Source organism: Phalangium opilio, unplaced genomic scaffold (genome assembly GCF_054372755.1).
Source record: "Phalangium opilio isolate 3A_F unplaced genomic scaffold, DU_Popi_V2 ptg000013l_1, whole genome shotgun sequence".
Classification (NCBI taxonomy): Eukaryota; Metazoa; Arthropoda; class Arachnida; order Opiliones; family Phalangiidae; genus Phalangium; species Phalangium opilio.
The window spans coordinates 2123869-2141575 of record NW_028324148.1 but is presented as its reverse complement, the minus strand read 5'-3'; the positions used below and the strand labels follow the sequence as shown (position 1 = coordinate 2141575).

The following is a 17707-nucleotide window of genomic DNA, read 5'->3' as shown; positions in this document are numbered from 1 at the left end:
GTAGCGAAGCAGAATTCTGGTTTCAAACTCTCGACGGTCAAAGATGCAACATTGAGGGCCATTGAACGTGTGACACCAGAGAATTGGCGTAAGGCAATAGAGCACGTCGAGAATATAATGCATGAGTATTGGTAAAAAGATCCCATCATCGAAACCACAATTGAACCTCTTAAAATTAATATGAAAGAAGACAGTGAAGACTCTGATGAAGACGTGGACTGAAGACGCTTTGATGCTGAACTACTTATGGACAAGTACTTTAACTCATGTCATTAAAATATGATGCAACGCTAGTTCAACAATGATAAAACTGGTGTCTTGTCGTTAATTTTCTTTTATATTCTTTAATACTCGATGATCGTAAAAAACCATGAAACATAAACATATTAAATATATATTGCAAAATGTATTGGTTCTATTGCGATTAAGCCTATCTGTTTATAGCAGACTATATTACAGACGACTATTGACAAAACAAAACAAGTTGATAAAGTACTATGGGGTCGATGGTGGCGACACTAATTTGGACAAATTTCTCAGGGCTCTTCTTTCGTTTGACAGACTATAGGTCTCTTGGAAAACTCAGCATTACTACGTATCTATGGAGTAGTGGTTATCACGTCCGCTTAATACGCGGAAGGTCCCAAGTTCGAGTCCTGGTAGATACATGTTTTGTCCATCGTGATTGGGCATTAAAAAGCTAGGTCTCTTGGAAAACTCAGTATCACTACGTATCTATGGTGTAGTGGTTATCACGTCCGCCTAACACGCGGAAGGTCCCAGGTTCGAGCCCTGGTAGATACATATTTTGTCCATCGTGATTGGGCATAAAAAAGCTAGGTCTCTTGGAAATTTCAACATAACTACGTATCTATTTTGTAGTGGTTATCACGTCCGCTTCACACGCGGAAGGTCCCAGGTTCGAGCCCTGGTAGATACATGTTTTGTCCATCGTGATTGGGCATAAAAATAAGCTAGATCTCTCGGAAAACTCAGTATCTCTACGTATCTATGGTGTAGTGGTTATCACGTCCGCCTAACACGCGGAAGGTCCCAGGTTCGAGCCCTGGTAGATACGTATTTTGTCCATCGTGATTGGGCATAAATATAAGCTAGATCTCTCGGAAAACTCAGTACTACTACGTATCTATGGTGTAGTGGTTATGACGTCCGCTTTACACGCGGAAGGTCCCAGGTTCAAACCCTGGTAGATACATATTTTGACCATCGTGATAGGACATAAAAAAAGTTAGGTCTCTTGGAAAACTCAGTATCACTTCGTATCTACGGGATAGTGGTTATCACGTCTGGCTAACACGCGGAAGGTCCCAGGTGCGAGGCCCATAAGGTACATGTTTTGACCATCGTGATTAGGCATAAAAATAAAATAGGTCTCTTGGAAAACTCAGTTCTACTACGTATATATAGTGTAGTGGTTATCAAGTCCGCTTTACACGCGGAATGTCCCAGGTTCGAGCCCTGATAGATACATATTTTGTCCATCGTGATTGGGCATAAAAAAGCTAGGTCTCTTGGAAATTTCAGCATAACTACGTATCTATGGTGTAGTGGTTATCACGTCCGCTTTCCACGCAGAAGGTCCCAGGTTCGAGCCCTGGTAGATACATGTTTTGTCCATCGTGATTGGGCATAAAAATAAGCTAGATCTCTCGGAAAACTCAGTATTTCTACCTACCTATGGTGTAGTGGTTATCACGTCCGCCTAACACGCAGAAGGTCCCAGGTTCGAGCCCTGGTAGATACATATTTTTTCCATCGTGATTGGGCATAAATATAAGCTAGATCTCTCGGAAAACTCATTATTACTACGTATCTAGGGTGTAGTGGTTATCACGTCCGCTTTACACGCGGAAGGTCCCAGGTTCGAGCCCTGGTAGATACGTATTTTGACCATCGTGATAGGACATAAAAAAAGCTAGGTCTCTTGGAAAACTCAGTATCACTTCGTATCTACGGGATAGTGGTTATCACGTCTGGCTAAAACGCGGAAGGTCCCAGGTGCGAGGCCCATAAGATACATGTTTTGACCATCGTGATTAGGCATAAAAATAAAATAGGTCTCTTGGAAAACTCAGTTCTACTACGTATATATAGTGTAGTGGTTATCACGTCCGCTTTACACGCGGAATGTCCCAGGTTCGAGCCCTGGTAGATACATATTTTGTCCATCCAGATTGGGCATAAAAAAGCTAGGTCTCTTGGAAATTTCAGCAAAACTACGTATCTATGGTGTAGTGGTTATCACGTCCGTTTCCCACGCGGAAGGTCCCAGGTTCGAGCCCTGGTAGATACATGTTTTGTCCATCGCCATTGGCCATAAAAATAAGCTAGATCTCTCGGAAAACTCAGTATTTCTACCTATCTATGGTGTAGTGGTTATCACGTCCGCCTAACACGCAGAAGGTCCCAGGTTCGAGCCCTGGTAGATACATATTTTGTCCATCGTGATTGGGCATAAATATAAGCTAGATCTCTCGGAAAACTCAGTATTATTACGTATATATGGTGTAGTGGTTATCACGTCCGCCTAACACGCGGAAGGTCCCAGGTTCGAGCCCTGGTAGATACGTATTTTGTCCATCGTGATTGGGCATAAATATAAGCTAGATCTCTCGGAAAACTCAGTACTACTACGTATCTATGGTGTAGTGGTTATCACGTCCGCTTTACACGCGGAAGGTCCCAGGTTCAAGCCCTGGTAGATACATATTTTGACCATCGTGATAGGACATAAAAAAAGTTAGGTCTCTTGGAAAACTCAGTATCACTTCGTATCTACGGGATAGTGGTTATCACATCTGGCTAACACGCGGAAGGTCCCAGGTGCGAGGCCCATAAGGTACATGTTTTGACCATCGTGATTAGGCATAAAAATAAAATAGGTCTCTTGGAAAACTCAGTTCTACTACGTATATATAGTGTAGTGGTTATCAAGTCCGCTTTACACGCGGAATGTCCCAGGTTCGAGACCTGGTAGATACATATTTTGTCCATCGTGATTGGGCATAAAAAAGCTAGGTCTCTTGGAAATTTCAGCATAACTACGTATCTATGGTGTAGTGGCTATCACGTCCGCTTCCCACGCAGAAGGTCCCAGGTTCGAGCCCTGGTAGATACATGTTTTGTCCATCGTGATTGGGCATAAAAATAAGCTAGATCTCTTGGAAAACTCAGTATTTCTACCTATCTATGGTGTAGTGGTTATCACGTCCGCGTAACACGCAGAAGGTCCCAGGTTCGAGCCCTGGTAGATACATATTTTGTCCATCGTGATTGGGCATAAATATAAGCTAGATCTCTCGGAAAACTCATTATTACTACGTATCTAGGGTGTAGTGGTTATCACGTCCGCTTTACACGCGGAAGGTCCCAGGTTCGAGCCCTGGTAGATACGTATTTTGACCATCGTGATAGGACATAAAAAAAGCTAGGTCTCTTGGAAAACTCAGTATCACTTCGTATCTATGGGATAGTGGTTATCACGTCTGGCTAAAACGCGGAAGGTCCCAGGTGCGAGGCCCATAAGATACATGTTTTGACCATCGTGATTAGGCATAAAAATAAAATAGGTCTCTTGGAAAACTCAGTTCTACTACGTATATATAGTGTAGTGGTTATCACGTCCGCTTTACACGCGGAATGTCCCAGGTTCGAGCCCTGGTAGATACATATTTTGTCCATCGTGATTGGGCATAAAAAAGCTAGGTCTCTTGGAAATTTCAGCATAACTACTGATCTATGGTGTAGTGGTTATCACGTCCGTTTCCCACGCGGAAGGTCCCAGGTTCGAGCCCTGGTAGATACATGTTTTGTCCATCGTGATTGGGCATAAAAATAAGCTAGATCTCTTGGAAAACTCAGTATTTCTACCTATCTATGGTGTAGTGGTTATCACGTCCGCCTAACACGCAGAAGGTCCCAGGTTCGAGCCCTGGTAGGTACATATTTTGTCCATCGTGATTGGGCATAAAAAAGCTAGGTCTCTTGGAAATTTCAGCATAACTACGTATCTATGGTGTAGTGGTTATCACGTCCGCTTCCCACGCAGAAGGTCCCAGGTTCGAGCCCTGGTAGATACATGTTTTGTCCATCGTGATTGGGCATAAAAATAAGCTAGATCTCTCGGAAAACTCATTATTACTACGTATCTAGGGTGTAGTGGTTATCACGTCCGCTTTACACGCGGAAGGTCCCAGGTTCGAGCCCTGGTAGATACATATTTTGTCCATCGTGATTGGGCATAAATATAAGCTAGATCTCTCGGAAAACTCATTATTACTACGTATCTAGGGTGTAGTGGTTATCACGTCCGCTTTACACGCGGAAGGTCCCAGGTTCGAGCCCTGGTAGATACGTATTTTGACCATCGTGATAGGACATAAAAAAAGCTAGGTCTCTTGGAAAACTCAGTATCACTTCGTATCTATGGGATAGTGGTTATCACGTGTGGCTAACACGCGGAAGGTCCAAGGTTCGACGCCCATAAGATACATGTTTTGACCATCGTGATTAGGCATAAAAATATGCTAGGTCTCTTTGAAAACTCACTCTTACTACGTAGCTGTAGTGTAGTGGTTATCACGTCCGCTTTACACGCGGAAGGTCCCAGGTTCGAGCGCTGGTAGATACATGTTTTGTGCATCGTGATTGGGCATAAAAATAAGCTAGATCTCTCGGAAAGGTCAGTATTACTACGTATCTGTGGTGTAGTGGTTATCACGTCCGCTTTACACGCGGAAGGTCCCATGTTCGAGCCCTGGTAGATACATGTTTTGTCCATCGTGATTGGGCATAAAAATTAGCTAGATCTCTCGGAAAACTCAGTATTACTACGTATATATGGTGTAGTGGTTATCACGTCCGCCTAACACGTGGAAGGTGCCAGGTTCGAGCCCTGGTAGATAGATCTTTTGTCCATCGTGATTGGGCATAAAAAAAGCTAGGTCTCTTGGAAATTTTAGCATAACTACGTATCTATGGTGTAGTGGTTATCACGTCCGCCTAACACGCGGAAGGTCCCAGGTTCGAGCCCTTTTAGATACATGTTTTGTCCATCGTGATTGGGCATAAATATAAGCTAGGTCTCTTGGAAATTTCAACATAACTACGTATCTATGGTGTAGTGGTTATCACGTCCGCTTCACACGCGGAAGGTCCCAGGTTCGAGCCCTGGTAGATACATGTTTTGTCCATCGTTATTGGGCATAAAAATAAGCTAGATCTCTTGGAAAACTCAGTATTACTACGTATCTATGGTGTAGTGGTTATCACGTCCGCTTTACACGCGGAATGTCCCAGGTTCGAGACCTGGTAGATACATATTTTGTCCATCGTGATTGGGCATAAAAAAGCTAGGTCTCTTGGAAATTTCAGCATAACTACGTATCTATGGTGTAGTGGTTATCACGTCCGCTTCCCACGCAGAAGGTCCCAGGTTCGAGCCCTTGTAGATACATGTTTTGTCCATCGTGATTGGGCATAAAAATAAGCTAGATCTCTCGGAAAACTCAGTATTTCTACCTATCTATGGTGTAGTGGTTATCACGTCCGCCTAACACGCGGAAGGTCCCAGGTTCGAGCCCTGGTAGATACATATTTTGTCCATCGTGATTGGGCATAAATATAAGCTAGATCTCTCGGAAAACTCATTATTACTACGTATCTAGGGTGTAGTGGTTATCACGTCCGCTTTACACGCGGAAGGTCCCAGGTTCGAGCCCTGGTAGATACGTATTTTGACCATCGTGATAGGACATAAAAAAAGCTAGGTCTCTTGGAAAACTCAGTATCACTTCGTATCTATGGGATAGTGGTTATCACGTCTGGCTAAAACGCGGAAGGTCCCAGGTGCGAGGCCCATAAGATACATGTTTTGACCATCGTGATTAGGCATAAAAATAAAATAGGTCTCTTGGAAAACTCAGTTCTACTACGTATATATAGTGTAGTGGTTATCACGTCCGCTTTACACGCGGAATGTCCCAGGTTCGAGCCCTGGTAGATACATATTTTGTCCATCGTGATTGGGCATAAAAAAGCTAGGTCTCTTGGAAATTTCAGAATAACTACTTATCTATGGTGTAGTGGTTATCACGTCCGTTTCCCACGCGGAAGGTCCCAGGTTCGAGCCCTGGTAGATACATGTTTTGTCCATCGTGATTGGGCATAAAATAAGCTAGATCTCTCGGAAAACTCCGTATTTCTACCTATCTATGGTGTAGTGGTTATCACGTCCGCCTAACACGCAGAAGGTCCCAGGTTCGAGCCCTGGTAGGTACATATTTTGTCCATCGTGATTGGGCATAAAAAAGCTAGGTCTCTTGGAAATTTCAGCATAACTACGTATCTATGGTGTAGTGGTTATCACGTCCGCTTCCCACGCAGAAGGTCCCAGGTTCGAGCCCTGGTAGAGACATGTTTTGTCCATCGTGATTGGGCATAAAAATAAGCTAGATCTCTCGGAAAACTCAGTATTTCTACCTATCTATGGTGTAGTGGTTATCACGTCCGCCTAACACGCAGAAGGTCCCAGGTTCGAGCCCTGGTAGATACATATTTTGTCCATCGTGATTGGGCATAAATATAAGCTAGATCTCTCGGAAAACTCATTATTACTACGTATCTAGGGTGTAGTGGTTATCACGTCCGCTTTACACGCGGAAGGTCCCAGGTTCGAGCCCTGGTAGATACGTATTTTGACCATCGTGATAGGACATAAAAAAAGCTAGGTCTCTTGGAAAACTCAGTATCACTTCGTATCTATGGGATAGTGGTTATCACGTCTGGCTAACACGCGGAAGGTCCAAGGTTCGACGCCCATAAGATACATGTTTTGACCATCGTGATTAGGCATAAAAATATGCTAGGTCTCTTTGAAAACTCAATCTTACTACGTAGCTGTAGTGTAGTGGTTATCACGTCCGCTTTACACGCGGAAGGTCCCAGGTTCGAGCGCTGGTAGATACATGTTTTGTGCATCGTGATTGGGCATAAAAATAAGCTAGATCTCTCGGAAAACTCAGTATTACTACGTATCTGTGGTGTAGTGGTTATCACGTCCGCTTTACACGCGGAAGGTCCCATGTTCGAGCCCTGGTAGATACATGTTTTGTCCATCGTGATTGGGCATAAAAATTAGCTAGATCTCTCGGAAAACTCAGTATTACTACGTATATATGGTGTAGTGGTTATCACGTCCGCCTAACACGTGGAAGGTGCCAGGTTCGAGCCCTGGTAGATACATCTTTTGTCCATCGTGATTGGGCATAAAAAAAGCTAGGTCTCTTGGAAATTTTAACATAACTACGTATCTATGGTGTAGTGGTTATCACGTCCGCCTAACACGCGGAAGGTCCCAGGTTCGAGCCCTTTTAGATACATGTTTTGTCCATCGTGATTGGGCATAAATATAAGCTAGGTCTCTTGGAAATTTCAACATAACTACGTATCTATGGTGTAGTGGTTATCACGTCCGCCTAACACGCGGAAGGTCCCAGGTTCGAGCCCTTTTAGATACATATTTTGTCCATCGTGATTGGGCATAAATATAAGCTAGGTCTCTTGGAAATTTCAACATAACTACGTATCTATGGTGTAGTGGTTATCACGTCCGCTTTACACGCGGAAGGTCCCAGGTTCGAGCCCTGGTAGATACATGTTTTGTCCATCGTTATTGGGCATAAAAATAAGCTAGATCTCTCGGAAAACTCAGTACTACTACGTATCTATGGTGTAATGGTTATCACGTCCGCTTTACACGCGGAAGGTCCCAGGTTCGAGCGCTGGTAGATACATGTTTTGTCCATCGTGATTGGGCATAAAAATAAGCTAGATCTCTCGGCAAACTCATTATTACTACGTATCTAGGGTGTAGTGGTTATCACGTCCGCTTTACACGCGGAAGGTCCCAGGTTCGAGACCCATACGGTACATGTTTTGACCATCGTGATTAGGCATAAAAATAAAATAGGTCTCTTGGAAAACTCAGTTCTACTACGTATATATAGTGTAGTGGTTATCACGTCCGCTTTACACGCGGAATGTCCCAGGTTCGAGCCCTGGTAGATACATGTTTTGTCCATCGTGATTGGGCATAAAAATAAGCTAGATCTCTCGGAAAACTCAGTATTACTACGTATCTGTGGTGTAGTGGTTATCACGTCCGCTTTACACGCGGAAGGTCCCATGTTCGAGCCGTGGTAGATAGATGTTTTGTCCATCGTGATTGGGCATAAAAATTAGCTAGATCTCTCGGAAAACTCAGTATTACTACGTATATATGGTGTAGTGGTTATCACGTCCGCCTAACACGTGGAAGGTGCCAGGTTCGAGCGCTGGTAGATACATGTTTTGTGCATCGTGATTGGGCATAAAAATAAGCTAGATCTCTCGGAAAAGTCAGTATTACTACGTATCTGTGGTGTAGTGGTTATCACGTCCGCTTTACACGCGGAAGGTCCCATGTTCGAGCCCTGGTAGATACATGTTTTGTCCATCGTGATTGGGCATAAAAATTAGCTAGATCTCTCGGAAAACTCAGTATTACTACGTATATATGGTGTAGTGGTTATCACGTCCGCCTAACACGTGGAAGGTGCCAGGTTCGAGCCCTGGTAGATAGATCTTTTGTCCATCGTGATTGGGCATAAAAAAAGCTAGGTCTCTTGGAAATTTTAGCATAACTACGTATCTATGGTGTAGTGGTTATCACGTCCGCCTAACACGCGGAAGGTCCCAGGTTCGAGCCCTTTTAGATACATGTTTTGTCCATCGTGATTGGGCATAAATATAAGCTAGGTCTCTTGGAAATTTCAACATAACTACGTATCTATGGTGTAGTGGTTATCACGTCCGCTTCACACGCGGAAGGTCCCAGGTTCGAGCCCTGGTAGATACATGTTTTGTCCATCGTTATTGGGCATAAAAATAAGCTAGATCTCTTGGAAAACTCAGTATTACTACGTATCTATGGTGTAGTGGTTATCACGTCCGCTTTACACGCGGAATGTCCCAGGTTCGAGACCTGGTAGATACATATTTTGTCCATCGTGATTGGGCATAAAAAAGCTAGGTCTCTTGGAAATTTCAGCATAACTACGTATCTATGGTGTAGTGGTTATCACGTCCGCTTCCCACGCAGAAGGTCCCAGGTTCGAGCCCTTGTAGATACATGTTTTGTCCATCGTGATTGGGCATAAAAATAAGCTAGATCTCTCGGAAAACTCAGTATTTCTACCTATCTATGGTGTAGTGGTTATCACGTCCGCCTAACACGCGGAAGGTCCCAGGTTCGAGCCCTGGTAGATACATATTTTGTCCATCGTGATTGGGCATAAATATAAGCTAGATCTCTCGGAAAACTCATTATTACTACGTATCTAGGGTGTAGTGGTTATCACGTCCGCTTTACACGCGGAAGGTCCCAGGTTCGAGCCCTGGTAGATACGTATTTTGACCATCGTGATAGGACATAAAAAAGCTAGGTCTCTTGGAAAACTCAGTATCACTTCGTATCTATGGGATAGTGGTTATCACGTCTGGCTAAAACGCGGAAGGTCCCAGGTGCGAGGCCCATAAGATACATGTTTTGACCATCGTGATTAGGCATAAAAATAAAATAGGTCTCTTGGAAAACTCAGTTCTACTACGTATATATAGTGTAGTGGTTATCACGTCCGCTTTACACGCGGAATGTCCCAGGTTCGAGCCCTGGTAGATACATATTTTGTCCATCGTGATTGGGCATAAAAAAGCTAGGTCTCTTGGAAATTTCAGAATAACTACTTATCTATGGTGTAGTGGTTATCACGTCCGTTTCCCACGCGGAAGGTCCCAGGTTCGAGCCCTGGTAGATACATGTTTTGTCCATCGTGATTGGGCATAAAATAAGCTAGATCTCTCGGAAAACTCCGTATTTCTACCTATCTATGGTGTAGTGGTTATCACGTCCGCCTAACACGCAGAAGGTCCCAGGTTCGAGCCCTGGTAGGTACATATTTTGTCCATCGTGATTGGGCATAAAAAAGCTAGGTCTCTTGGAAATTTCAGCATAACTACGTATCTATGGTGTAGTGGTTATCACGTCCGCTTCCCACGCAGAAGGTCCCAGGTTCGAGCCCTGGTAGAGACATGTTTTGTCCATCGTGATTGGGCATAAAAATAAGCTAGATCTCTCGGAAAACTCAGTATTTCTACCTATCTATGGTGTAGTGGTTATCACGTCCGCCTAACACGCAGAAGGTCCCAGGTTCGAGCCCTGGTAGATACATATTTTGTCCATCGTGATTGGGCATAAATATAAGCTAGATCTCTCGGAAAACTCATTATTACTACGTATCTAGGGTGTAGTGGTTATCACGTCCGCTTTACACGCGGAAGGTCCCAGGTTCGAGCCCTGGTAGATACGTATTTTGACCATCGTGATAGGACATAAAAAAAGCTAGGTCTCTTGGAAAACTCAGTATCACTTCGTATCTATGGGATAGTGGTTATCACGTCTGGCTAACACGCGGAAGGTCCAAGGTTCGACGCCCATAAGATACATGTTTTGACCATCGTGATTAGGCATAAAAATATGCTAGGTCTCTTTGAAAACTCAATCTTACTACGTAGCTGTAGTGTAGTGGTTATCACGTCCGCTTTACACGCGGAAGGTCCCAGGTTCGAGCGCTGGTAGATACATGTTTTGTGCATCGTGATTGGGCATAAAAATAAGCTAGATCTCTCGGAAAACTCAGTATTACTACGTATCTGTGGTGTAGTGGTTATCACGTCCGCTTTACACGCGGAAGGTCCCATGTTCGAGCCCTGGTAGATACATGTTTTGTCCATCGTGATTGGGCATAAAAATTAGCTAGATCTCTCGGAAAACTCAGTATTACTACGTATATATGGTGTAGTGGTTATCACGTCCGCCTAACACGTGGAAGGTGCCAGGTTCGAGCCCTGGTAGATACATCTTTTGTCCATCGTGATTGGGCATAAAAAAAGCTAGGTCTCTTGGAAATTTTAACATAACTACGTATCTATGGTGTAGTGGTTATCACGTCCGCCTAACACGCGGAAGGTCCCAGGTTCGAGCCCTTTTAGATACATGTTTTGTCCATCGTGATTGGGCATAAATATAAGCTAGGTCTCTTGGAAATTTCAACATAACTACGTATCTATGGTGTAGTGGTTATCACGTCCGCCTAACACGCGGAAGGTCCCAGGTTCGAGCCCTTTTAGATACATATTTTGTCCATCGTGATTGGGCATAAATATAAGCTAGGTCTCTTGGAAATTTCAACATAACTACGTATCTATGGTGTAGTGGTTATCACGTCCGCTTTACACGCGGAAGGTCCCAGGTTCGAGCCCTGGTAGATACATGTTTTGTCCATCGTTATTGGGCATAAAAATAAGCTAGATCTCTCGGAAAACTCAGTACTACTACGTATCTATGGTGTAATGGTTATCACGTCCGCTTTACACGCGGAAGGTCCCAGGTTCGAGCGCTGGTAGATACATGTTTTGTCCATCGTGATTGGGCATAAAAATAAGCTAGATCTCTCGGCAAACTCATTATTACTACGTATCTAGGGTGTAGTGGTTATCACGTCCGCTTTACACGCGGAAGGTCCCAGGTTCGAGACCCATACGGTACATGTTTTGACCATCGTGATTAGGCATAAAAATAAAATAGGTCTCTTGGAAAACTCAGTTCTACTACGTATATATAGTGTAGTGGTTATCACGTCCGCTTTACACGCGGAATGTCCCAGGTTCGAGCCCTGGTAGATACATGTTTTGTCCATCGTGATTGGGCATAAAAATAAGCTAGATCTCTCGGAAAACTCAGTATTACTACGTATCTGTGGTGTAGTGGTTATCACGTCCGCTTTACACGCGGAAGGTCCCATGTTCGAGCCGTGGTAGATAGATGTTTTGTCCATCGTGATTGGGCATAAAAATTAGCTAGATCTCTCGGAAAACTCAGTATTACTACGTATATATGGTGTAGTGGTTATCACGTCCGCCTAACACGTGGAAGGTGCCAGGTTCGAGCCCTGGTAGATACATATTTTGTCCATCGTGATTGGGCATAAAAAAGCTAGGTCTCTTGGAAAACTCAGCATTATTACGTATCTATGGTGTAGTGGTTATCACGTCCGCTTAATACGCGGAAGGTCCCAAGTTCGAGTCCTGGTAGATACATGTTTTGTCCATCGTGATTGGGCATAAAAAAGCTAGGTCTCTTGGAAATTTCAACATAACTACGTATCTATGGTGTAGTGGTTATCACGTCCGCCTAACACGCGGAAGGTCCCAGGTTCGAGCCCTTTTAGATACATATTTTGTCCATCGTGATTGGGCATAAATATAAGCTAGGTCTCTTGGAAATTTCAATATAACTACGTATCTATGGTGTAGTGGTTATCACGTCCGCTTCACACGCGGAAGGTCCCAGGTTCGAGCCCTGGTAGATACATGTTTTGTCCATCGTGATTGGGCATAAAAATAAGCTAGATCTCTCGGAAAACTCAGTACTACTACGTATCTATGGTGTAATGGTTATCACGTCCACTTTACACGCGGAAGGTCCCAGGTTCGAGCCCTGGTAGATACATATTTTGACCATCGTGATAGGACATAAAAAAAGTTAGGTCTCTTGGAAAACTCAGTATCACTTCGTATCTACGGGATAGTGGTTATCACGTCTGGCTAAGACGCGGAAGGTCCCAGGTGCAAGGCCCATAAGGTACATGTTTTGACCACTGTGATTAGGCATAAAAATAAAATAGGTCTCTTGGAAAACTCAGTTCTACCACGTATATATAGTGTAGTGGTTATCAAGTCCGCTTTACACGCGGAATGTCCCAGGTTCGAGCCCTGGTAGATACATAGTTAGTCCATCGTGATTGGGCATAAAAAAGCTAGGTCTCTTGGAAAACTCAGTATCACTTCGTATCTATGGGATAGTGGTTATCACGTCTGGCTAACACGCGGAAGGTCCCAGGTTCGAGACCCATACGGTACATGTTTTGACCATCGTGATTAGGCATAAAAATAAAATAGGTCTCTTGGAAAACTCAGTTCTACTACGTATATATAGTGTAGTGGTTATCACGTCCGCTTTACACGCGGAATGTCCCAGGTTCGAGCCCTGGTAGATACATGTTTTGTCCATCGTGATTGGGCATAAAAATAAGCTAGATCTCTCGGAAAACACAGTATTACTACGTATCTGTGGTGTAGTGGTTATCACGTCCGCCTAACACGTGGAAGGTCCCAAGTTCGAGTCCTGGTAGATACATGTTTTGTCCTTCGTGATTGGGCATAAAAAAGCTAGGTCTCTTGGAAAACTCAGTATCACTACGTATCTATGGTGTAGTGGTTATCACGTCCGCCTAACACGTGGAAGGTCCCAGGTTCGAGCCCTGGTAGATACATATTTTTTCCATCGTGATTGGGCATAAAAAAGCTAGGTCTCTTGGAAATTTCAACATAACTACGTATCTATAATGTAGTGGTTATCACGTCCGCTTCACACGCGGAAGGTCCCAGGTTCGAGCCCTGGTAGATACGTATTTTGTCCATCGTGATTGGGCATAAATAGAAGCTAGATCTCTCGGAAAACTCAGTACTACTACGAATCTATGGTGTAGTGGTTATCACGTCCGCTTTACACGCGGAAGGTCCCAGGTTCAAGCCCTGGTAGATACATATTTTGACCATCGTGATAGGACATAAAAAAGTTAGGTCTCTTGGAAAACTCAGTATCACTTCGTATCTACGGGATAGTGGTTATCACGTCTGGCTAACACGCGGAAGGTCCCAGGTGCAAGGCCCATAAGGTACATGTTTTGACCACTGTGATTAGGCATAAAAATAAAATAGGTCTCTTGGAAAACTCAGTTCTACCACGTATATATAGTGTAGTGGTTATCAAGTCCGCTTTACACGCGGAATGTCCCAGGTTCGAGCCCTGGTAGATACATATTTAGTCCATCGTGATTGGGCATAAAAAAGCTAGGTCTCTTGGAAATTTCAGCATAACTACGTATCTATGGTGTAGTGGTTATCACGTCCGCTTCCCACGCAGAAGGTCCCAGGTTCGAGCCCTGGTAGATACATGTTTTGTCCATCGTGATTGGGCATAAAAATAAGCTAGATCTCTCGGAAAACTCAGTATTTCTACCTATCTATGGTGTAGTGGTTATCACGTCCGCCTAATACGCAGAAGGTCCCAGGTTCGAGCCCTGGTAGATACATATTTTGTCCATCGTGATTGGGCATAAATATAAGCTAGATCTCTCGGAAAACTCATTAATACTACGTATCTAGGGTGTAGTGGTTATCACGTCCGCTTTATACGCGGAAGGTCCCAGGTTCGAGCCCTGGTAGATACGTATTTTGACCATCGTGATAGGAGATAAAAAAAGCTAGGTCTCTTGGAAAACTTAGTATCACTTCGTATCTATGGGATAGTGGTTATCACGTCTGGCTAAAACGCGGAAGGTCCCAGGTGCGAGGCCCATAAGATACATGTTTTGACCATCGTGATTAGGCATAAAAATAAAATAGGTCTCTTGGAAAACTCAGTTCTTCTACGTATATATAGTGTAGTGGTTATCACGTCCGCCTAACACGCAGAAGGTCCCAGGTTCGAGCCCTGGTAGGTACATATTTTGTCCATCGTGATTGGGCATAAAAAAGCTAGGTCTCTTGGAAATATCAGCATAACTACGTATCTATGGTGTAGTGGTTATCACGTCCGCTTCCCACGCAGAAGGTCCCAGGTTCGAGCCCTGGTAGATACATGTTTTGTCCATCGTGATTGGGCATAAAAATAAGCTAGATCTCTCGGAAAACTCAGTATTTCTACCTATCTATGGTGTAGTGGTTATCACGTCCGCCTAACACGCAGAAGGTCCCAGGTTCGAGCCCTGGTAGATACATATTTTGTCCATCGTGATTGGGCATAAATATAAGCTAGATCTCTCGGAAAACTCATTATTACTACGTATCTAGGGTGTAGTGGTTATCACGTCCGCTTTACACGCGGAAGGTCCCAGGTTCGAGCCCTGGTAGATACGTATTTTGACCATCGTGATAGGACATAAAAAAGCTAGGTCTCTTGGAAAACTCAGTATCACTTCGTATCTATGGGATAGTGGTTATCACGTCTGGCTAACACGCGGAAGGTCCAAGGTTCGACGCCCATAAGATACATGTTTTGACCATCGTGATAAGGCATAAAAATATGCTAGGTCTCTTTGAAAACTCAATCTTACTACGTAGCTGTAGTGTAGTGGTTATCACGTCCGCTTTACACGCGGAAGGTCCCAGGTTCGAGCGCTGGTAGATACATGTTTTGTCCATCGTGATTGGGCATAAAAATAAGCTAGATCTCTCGGAAAACTCAGTATTACTACGTATCTGTGGTGTAGTGGTTATCACGTCCGCTTTACACGCGGAAGGTCCCATGTTCGAGCCCTGGTAGATACATGTTTTGTCCATCGTGATTGGGCATAAAAATTAGCTAGATCTCTCGGAAAACTCAGTATTACTACGTATATATGGTGTAGTGGTTATCACGTCCGCCTAACACGTGGAAGGTGCCAGGTTCGAGCCCTGGTAGATACATCTTTTGTCCATCGTTATTGGGCATAAAAAAAGCTAGGTCTCTTGGAAATTTTAACATAACTACGTATCTATGGTGTAGTGGTTATCACGTCCGCCTAACACGCGGAAGGTCCCAGGTTCGAGCCCTTTTAGATACATGTTTTGTCCATCGTGATTGGGCATAAATATAAGCTAGGTCTCTTGGAAATTTCAACATAACTACGTATCTATGGTGTAGTGGTTATCACGTCCGCCTAACACGCGGAAGGTCCCAGGTTCGAGCCCTTTTAGATACATATTTTGTCCATCGTGATTGGGCATAAATATAAGCTAGGTCTCTTGGAAATTTCAACATAACTACGTATCTATGGTGTAGTGGTTATCACGTCCGCTTCACACGCGGAAGGTCCCAGGTTCGAGCCCTGGTAGATACATGTTTTGTCCATCGTGATTGGGCATAAAAATAAGCTAGATCTCTCGGAAAACTCAGTACTACTACGTATCTATGGTGTAATGGTTATCACGTCCGCTTTACTCGCGGAAGGTCCCAGGTTCGAGCCCTGGTAGATACATATTTTGACCATCGTGATAGGACATAAAAAAGCTAGGTCTCTTGGAAAACTCAGTATCACTTCGTATCAATGGGATAGTGGTTATCACGTCTGGCTAACACGCGGAAGGTCCCAGGTTCGAGACCCATACGGTACATGTTTTGACCATCGTGATTAGGCATAAAAATAAAATAGGTCTCTTAGAAAACTCAGTTCTACTACGTATATATAGTGTAGTGGTTATCACGTCCGCTTTACACGCGGAATGTCCCAGGTTCGAGCCCTGGTAGATACATGTTTTGTCCATCGTGATTGGGCATAAAAATAAGCTAGATCTCTCGGAAAACTCAGTATTACTACGTATATATGGTGTAGTGGTTATCACGTCCGCTTAATACGCGGAAGGTCCCAAGTTCGAGTCCTGGTAGATACATATTTTGTCCATCGTGATTGGGCATAAATATAAGCTAGATCTCTTGGAAATTTCAACATAACTACGTATCTATGGTGTAGTGGTTATCACGTCCGCCTAACACGCGGAAGGTCCCAGGTTCGAGCCCTTTTAGATACATATTTTGTCCATCGTGATTGGGCATAAATATAAGCTAGGTCTCTTGGAAATTTCAACATAACTACGTATCTATGGTGTAGTGGTTATCACGTCCGCTTCACACGCGGAAGGTCCCAGGTTCGAGCCCTGGTAGATACATGTTTTGTCCATCGTGATTGGGCATAAAAATAAGCTAGATCTCTCGGAAAACTCAGTACTACTACGTATCTATGGTGTAATGGTTATCACGTCCACTTTACACGCGGAAGGTCCCAGGTTCGAGCCCTGGTAGATACATATTTTGACCATCGTGATAGGACATAAAAAAGCTAGGTCTCTTGGAAAACTTAGTATCACTTCGTATCTATGGGATAGTGGTTATCACGTCTGGCTAACACGCGGAAGGTCCCAGGTTCGAGACCCATACGGTACATGTTTTGACCATCGTGATTAGGCATAAAAATAAAATAGGTCTCTTGGAAAACTCAGTTCTTCTACGTATATATAGTGTAGTGGTTATCACGTCCGCCTAACACGCAGAAGGTCCCAGGTTCGAGCCCTGGTAGGTACATATTTTGTCCATCGTGATTGGGCATAAAAAAGCTAGGTCTCTTGGAAATTTCAGCATAACTACGTATCTATGGTGTAGTGGTTATCACGTCCGCTTCCCACGCAGAAGGTCCCAGGTTCGAGCCCTGGTAGATACATGTTTTGTCCATCGTGATTGGGCATAAAAATAAGCTAGATCTCTCGGAAAACTCAGTATTTCTACCTATCTATGGTGTAGTGGTTATCACGTCCGCCTAACACGCAGAAGGTCCCAGGTTCGAGCCCTGGTAGATACATATTTTGTCCATCGTGATTGGGCATAAATATAAGCTAGATCTCTCGGAAAACTCATTATTACTACGTATCTAGGGTGTAGTGGTTATCACGTCCGCTTTACACGCGGAAGGTCCCAGGTTCGAGCCCTGGTAGA

General features: G+C 43.9%; 43 non-coding genes across 43 annotated transcripts; all 43 read left to right on the top strand.

The window, feature by feature from the left end:
- Nucleotides 1-595: 595 nt before the first annotated feature.
- Nucleotides 596-668, top strand: TRNAI-AAU (transfer RNA isoleucine (anticodon AAU)). The gene has a single exon. It is a non-coding gene; the product is annotated as a tRNA-Ile (tRNA).
- Nucleotides 669-731: 63 nt separating this feature from the next.
- On the top strand, nucleotides 732-804 carry TRNAV-AAC (transfer RNA valine (anticodon AAC)). Its single transcript has one exon. It is a non-coding gene; the product is annotated as a tRNA-Val (tRNA).
- Nucleotides 805-867: 63 nt separating this feature from the next.
- TRNAV-CAC (transfer RNA valine (anticodon CAC)) lies at nucleotides 868-940 on the top strand. Its single transcript has one exon. It is a non-coding gene; the product is annotated as a tRNA-Val (tRNA).
- A 65-nt stretch (nucleotides 941-1005) lies between these two features.
- On the top strand, nucleotides 1006-1078 carry TRNAV-AAC (transfer RNA valine (anticodon AAC)). The gene has a single exon. It is a non-coding gene; the product is annotated as a tRNA-Val (tRNA).
- A 65-nt stretch (nucleotides 1079-1143) lies between these two features.
- Nucleotides 1144-1216, top strand: TRNAV-UAC (transfer RNA valine (anticodon UAC)). Its single transcript has one exon. It is a non-coding gene; the product is annotated as a tRNA-Val (tRNA).
- Nucleotides 1217-1554: 338 nt separating this feature from the next.
- TRNAG-UCC (transfer RNA glycine (anticodon UCC)) lies at nucleotides 1555-1627 on the top strand. Its single transcript has one exon. It is a non-coding gene; the product is annotated as a tRNA-Gly (tRNA).
- A 614-nt stretch (nucleotides 1628-2241) lies between these two features.
- TRNAG-CCC (transfer RNA glycine (anticodon CCC)) lies at nucleotides 2242-2314 on the top strand. The gene has a single exon. It is a non-coding gene; the product is annotated as a tRNA-Gly (tRNA).
- A 203-nt stretch (nucleotides 2315-2517) lies between these two features.
- Nucleotides 2518-2590, top strand: TRNAV-AAC (transfer RNA valine (anticodon AAC)). The gene has a single exon. It is a non-coding gene; the product is annotated as a tRNA-Val (tRNA).
- Nucleotides 2591-2655: 65 nt separating this feature from the next.
- On the top strand, nucleotides 2656-2728 carry TRNAV-UAC (transfer RNA valine (anticodon UAC)). The gene has a single exon. It is a non-coding gene; the product is annotated as a tRNA-Val (tRNA).
- A 338-nt stretch (nucleotides 2729-3066) lies between these two features.
- TRNAG-CCC (transfer RNA glycine (anticodon CCC)) lies at nucleotides 3067-3139 on the top strand. Its single transcript has one exon. It is a non-coding gene; the product is annotated as a tRNA-Gly (tRNA).
- A 615-nt stretch (nucleotides 3140-3754) lies between these two features.
- Nucleotides 3755-3826, top strand: TRNAG-CCC (transfer RNA glycine (anticodon CCC)). Its single transcript has one exon. It is a non-coding gene; the product is annotated as a tRNA-Gly (tRNA).
- Nucleotides 3827-4027: 201 nt separating this feature from the next.
- TRNAG-CCC (transfer RNA glycine (anticodon CCC)) lies at nucleotides 4028-4100 on the top strand. The gene has a single exon. It is a non-coding gene; the product is annotated as a tRNA-Gly (tRNA).
- A 65-nt stretch (nucleotides 4101-4165) lies between these two features.
- On the top strand, nucleotides 4166-4238 carry TRNAV-UAC (transfer RNA valine (anticodon UAC)). Its single transcript has one exon. It is a non-coding gene; the product is annotated as a tRNA-Val (tRNA).
- An 891-nt stretch (nucleotides 4239-5129) lies between these two features.
- Nucleotides 5130-5202, top strand: TRNAV-CAC (transfer RNA valine (anticodon CAC)). Its single transcript has one exon. It is a non-coding gene; the product is annotated as a tRNA-Val (tRNA).
- A 65-nt stretch (nucleotides 5203-5267) lies between these two features.
- Nucleotides 5268-5340, top strand: TRNAV-UAC (transfer RNA valine (anticodon UAC)). Its single transcript has one exon. It is a non-coding gene; the product is annotated as a tRNA-Val (tRNA).
- Nucleotides 5341-5403: 63 nt separating this feature from the next.
- On the top strand, nucleotides 5404-5476 carry TRNAG-CCC (transfer RNA glycine (anticodon CCC)). Its single transcript has one exon. It is a non-coding gene; the product is annotated as a tRNA-Gly (tRNA).
- Nucleotides 5477-5541: 65 nt separating this feature from the next.
- On the top strand, nucleotides 5542-5614 carry TRNAV-AAC (transfer RNA valine (anticodon AAC)). The gene has a single exon. It is a non-coding gene; the product is annotated as a tRNA-Val (tRNA).
- A 476-nt stretch (nucleotides 5615-6090) lies between these two features.
- TRNAG-CCC (transfer RNA glycine (anticodon CCC)) lies at nucleotides 6091-6163 on the top strand. Its single transcript has one exon. It is a non-coding gene; the product is annotated as a tRNA-Gly (tRNA).
- Nucleotides 6164-6363: 200 nt separating this feature from the next.
- On the top strand, nucleotides 6364-6436 carry TRNAG-CCC (transfer RNA glycine (anticodon CCC)). Its single transcript has one exon. It is a non-coding gene; the product is annotated as a tRNA-Gly (tRNA).
- Nucleotides 6437-7603: 1167 nt separating this feature from the next.
- TRNAV-UAC (transfer RNA valine (anticodon UAC)) lies at nucleotides 7604-7676 on the top strand. The gene has a single exon. It is a non-coding gene; the product is annotated as a tRNA-Val (tRNA).
- A 1168-nt stretch (nucleotides 7677-8844) lies between these two features.
- Nucleotides 8845-8917, top strand: TRNAV-CAC (transfer RNA valine (anticodon CAC)). Its single transcript has one exon. It is a non-coding gene; the product is annotated as a tRNA-Val (tRNA).
- Nucleotides 8918-8982: 65 nt separating this feature from the next.
- Nucleotides 8983-9055, top strand: TRNAV-UAC (transfer RNA valine (anticodon UAC)). The gene has a single exon. It is a non-coding gene; the product is annotated as a tRNA-Val (tRNA).
- Nucleotides 9056-9118: 63 nt separating this feature from the next.
- Nucleotides 9119-9191, top strand: TRNAG-CCC (transfer RNA glycine (anticodon CCC)). Its single transcript has one exon. It is a non-coding gene; the product is annotated as a tRNA-Gly (tRNA).
- Nucleotides 9192-9256: 65 nt separating this feature from the next.
- TRNAV-AAC (transfer RNA valine (anticodon AAC)) lies at nucleotides 9257-9329 on the top strand. Its single transcript has one exon. It is a non-coding gene; the product is annotated as a tRNA-Val (tRNA).
- Nucleotides 9330-9804: 475 nt separating this feature from the next.
- TRNAG-CCC (transfer RNA glycine (anticodon CCC)) lies at nucleotides 9805-9877 on the top strand. The gene has a single exon. It is a non-coding gene; the product is annotated as a tRNA-Gly (tRNA).
- A 200-nt stretch (nucleotides 9878-10077) lies between these two features.
- TRNAG-CCC (transfer RNA glycine (anticodon CCC)) lies at nucleotides 10078-10150 on the top strand. Its single transcript has one exon. It is a non-coding gene; the product is annotated as a tRNA-Gly (tRNA).
- A 1167-nt stretch (nucleotides 10151-11317) lies between these two features.
- Nucleotides 11318-11390, top strand: TRNAV-UAC (transfer RNA valine (anticodon UAC)). Its single transcript has one exon. It is a non-coding gene; the product is annotated as a tRNA-Val (tRNA).
- A 753-nt stretch (nucleotides 11391-12143) lies between these two features.
- TRNAI-AAU (transfer RNA isoleucine (anticodon AAU)) lies at nucleotides 12144-12216 on the top strand. The gene has a single exon. It is a non-coding gene; the product is annotated as a tRNA-Ile (tRNA).
- A 201-nt stretch (nucleotides 12217-12417) lies between these two features.
- TRNAV-CAC (transfer RNA valine (anticodon CAC)) lies at nucleotides 12418-12490 on the top strand. Its single transcript has one exon. It is a non-coding gene; the product is annotated as a tRNA-Val (tRNA).
- Nucleotides 12491-12555: 65 nt separating this feature from the next.
- TRNAV-UAC (transfer RNA valine (anticodon UAC)) lies at nucleotides 12556-12628 on the top strand. Its single transcript has one exon. It is a non-coding gene; the product is annotated as a tRNA-Val (tRNA).
- A 750-nt stretch (nucleotides 12629-13378) lies between these two features.
- TRNAV-AAC (transfer RNA valine (anticodon AAC)) lies at nucleotides 13379-13451 on the top strand. The gene has a single exon. It is a non-coding gene; the product is annotated as a tRNA-Val (tRNA).
- A 63-nt stretch (nucleotides 13452-13514) lies between these two features.
- Nucleotides 13515-13587, top strand: TRNAV-CAC (transfer RNA valine (anticodon CAC)). Its single transcript has one exon. It is a non-coding gene; the product is annotated as a tRNA-Val (tRNA).
- Nucleotides 13588-13652: 65 nt separating this feature from the next.
- Nucleotides 13653-13725, top strand: TRNAV-UAC (transfer RNA valine (anticodon UAC)). Its single transcript has one exon. It is a non-coding gene; the product is annotated as a tRNA-Val (tRNA).
- Nucleotides 13726-14062: 337 nt separating this feature from the next.
- On the top strand, nucleotides 14063-14135 carry TRNAG-CCC (transfer RNA glycine (anticodon CCC)). The gene has a single exon. It is a non-coding gene; the product is annotated as a tRNA-Gly (tRNA).
- A 65-nt stretch (nucleotides 14136-14200) lies between these two features.
- Nucleotides 14201-14273, top strand: TRNAI-AAU (transfer RNA isoleucine (anticodon AAU)). The gene has a single exon. It is a non-coding gene; the product is annotated as a tRNA-Ile (tRNA).
- Nucleotides 14274-14338: 65 nt separating this feature from the next.
- TRNAI-UAU (transfer RNA isoleucine (anticodon UAU)) lies at nucleotides 14339-14411 on the top strand. The gene has a single exon. It is a non-coding gene; the product is annotated as a tRNA-Ile (tRNA).
- A 338-nt stretch (nucleotides 14412-14749) lies between these two features.
- Nucleotides 14750-14822, top strand: TRNAG-CCC (transfer RNA glycine (anticodon CCC)). Its single transcript has one exon. It is a non-coding gene; the product is annotated as a tRNA-Gly (tRNA).
- A 1166-nt stretch (nucleotides 14823-15988) lies between these two features.
- TRNAV-CAC (transfer RNA valine (anticodon CAC)) lies at nucleotides 15989-16061 on the top strand. Its single transcript has one exon. It is a non-coding gene; the product is annotated as a tRNA-Val (tRNA).
- A 65-nt stretch (nucleotides 16062-16126) lies between these two features.
- Nucleotides 16127-16199, top strand: TRNAV-UAC (transfer RNA valine (anticodon UAC)). Its single transcript has one exon. It is a non-coding gene; the product is annotated as a tRNA-Val (tRNA).
- Nucleotides 16200-16538: 339 nt separating this feature from the next.
- TRNAI-AAU (transfer RNA isoleucine (anticodon AAU)) lies at nucleotides 16539-16611 on the top strand. The gene has a single exon. It is a non-coding gene; the product is annotated as a tRNA-Ile (tRNA).
- A 203-nt stretch (nucleotides 16612-16814) lies between these two features.
- TRNAV-CAC (transfer RNA valine (anticodon CAC)) lies at nucleotides 16815-16887 on the top strand. The gene has a single exon. It is a non-coding gene; the product is annotated as a tRNA-Val (tRNA).
- Nucleotides 16888-16952: 65 nt separating this feature from the next.
- TRNAV-UAC (transfer RNA valine (anticodon UAC)) lies at nucleotides 16953-17025 on the top strand. Its single transcript has one exon. It is a non-coding gene; the product is annotated as a tRNA-Val (tRNA).
- Nucleotides 17026-17362: 337 nt separating this feature from the next.
- Nucleotides 17363-17435, top strand: TRNAG-CCC (transfer RNA glycine (anticodon CCC)). Its single transcript has one exon. It is a non-coding gene; the product is annotated as a tRNA-Gly (tRNA).
- The last annotated feature ends 272 nt before the right edge of the window (nucleotides 17436-17707 follow it).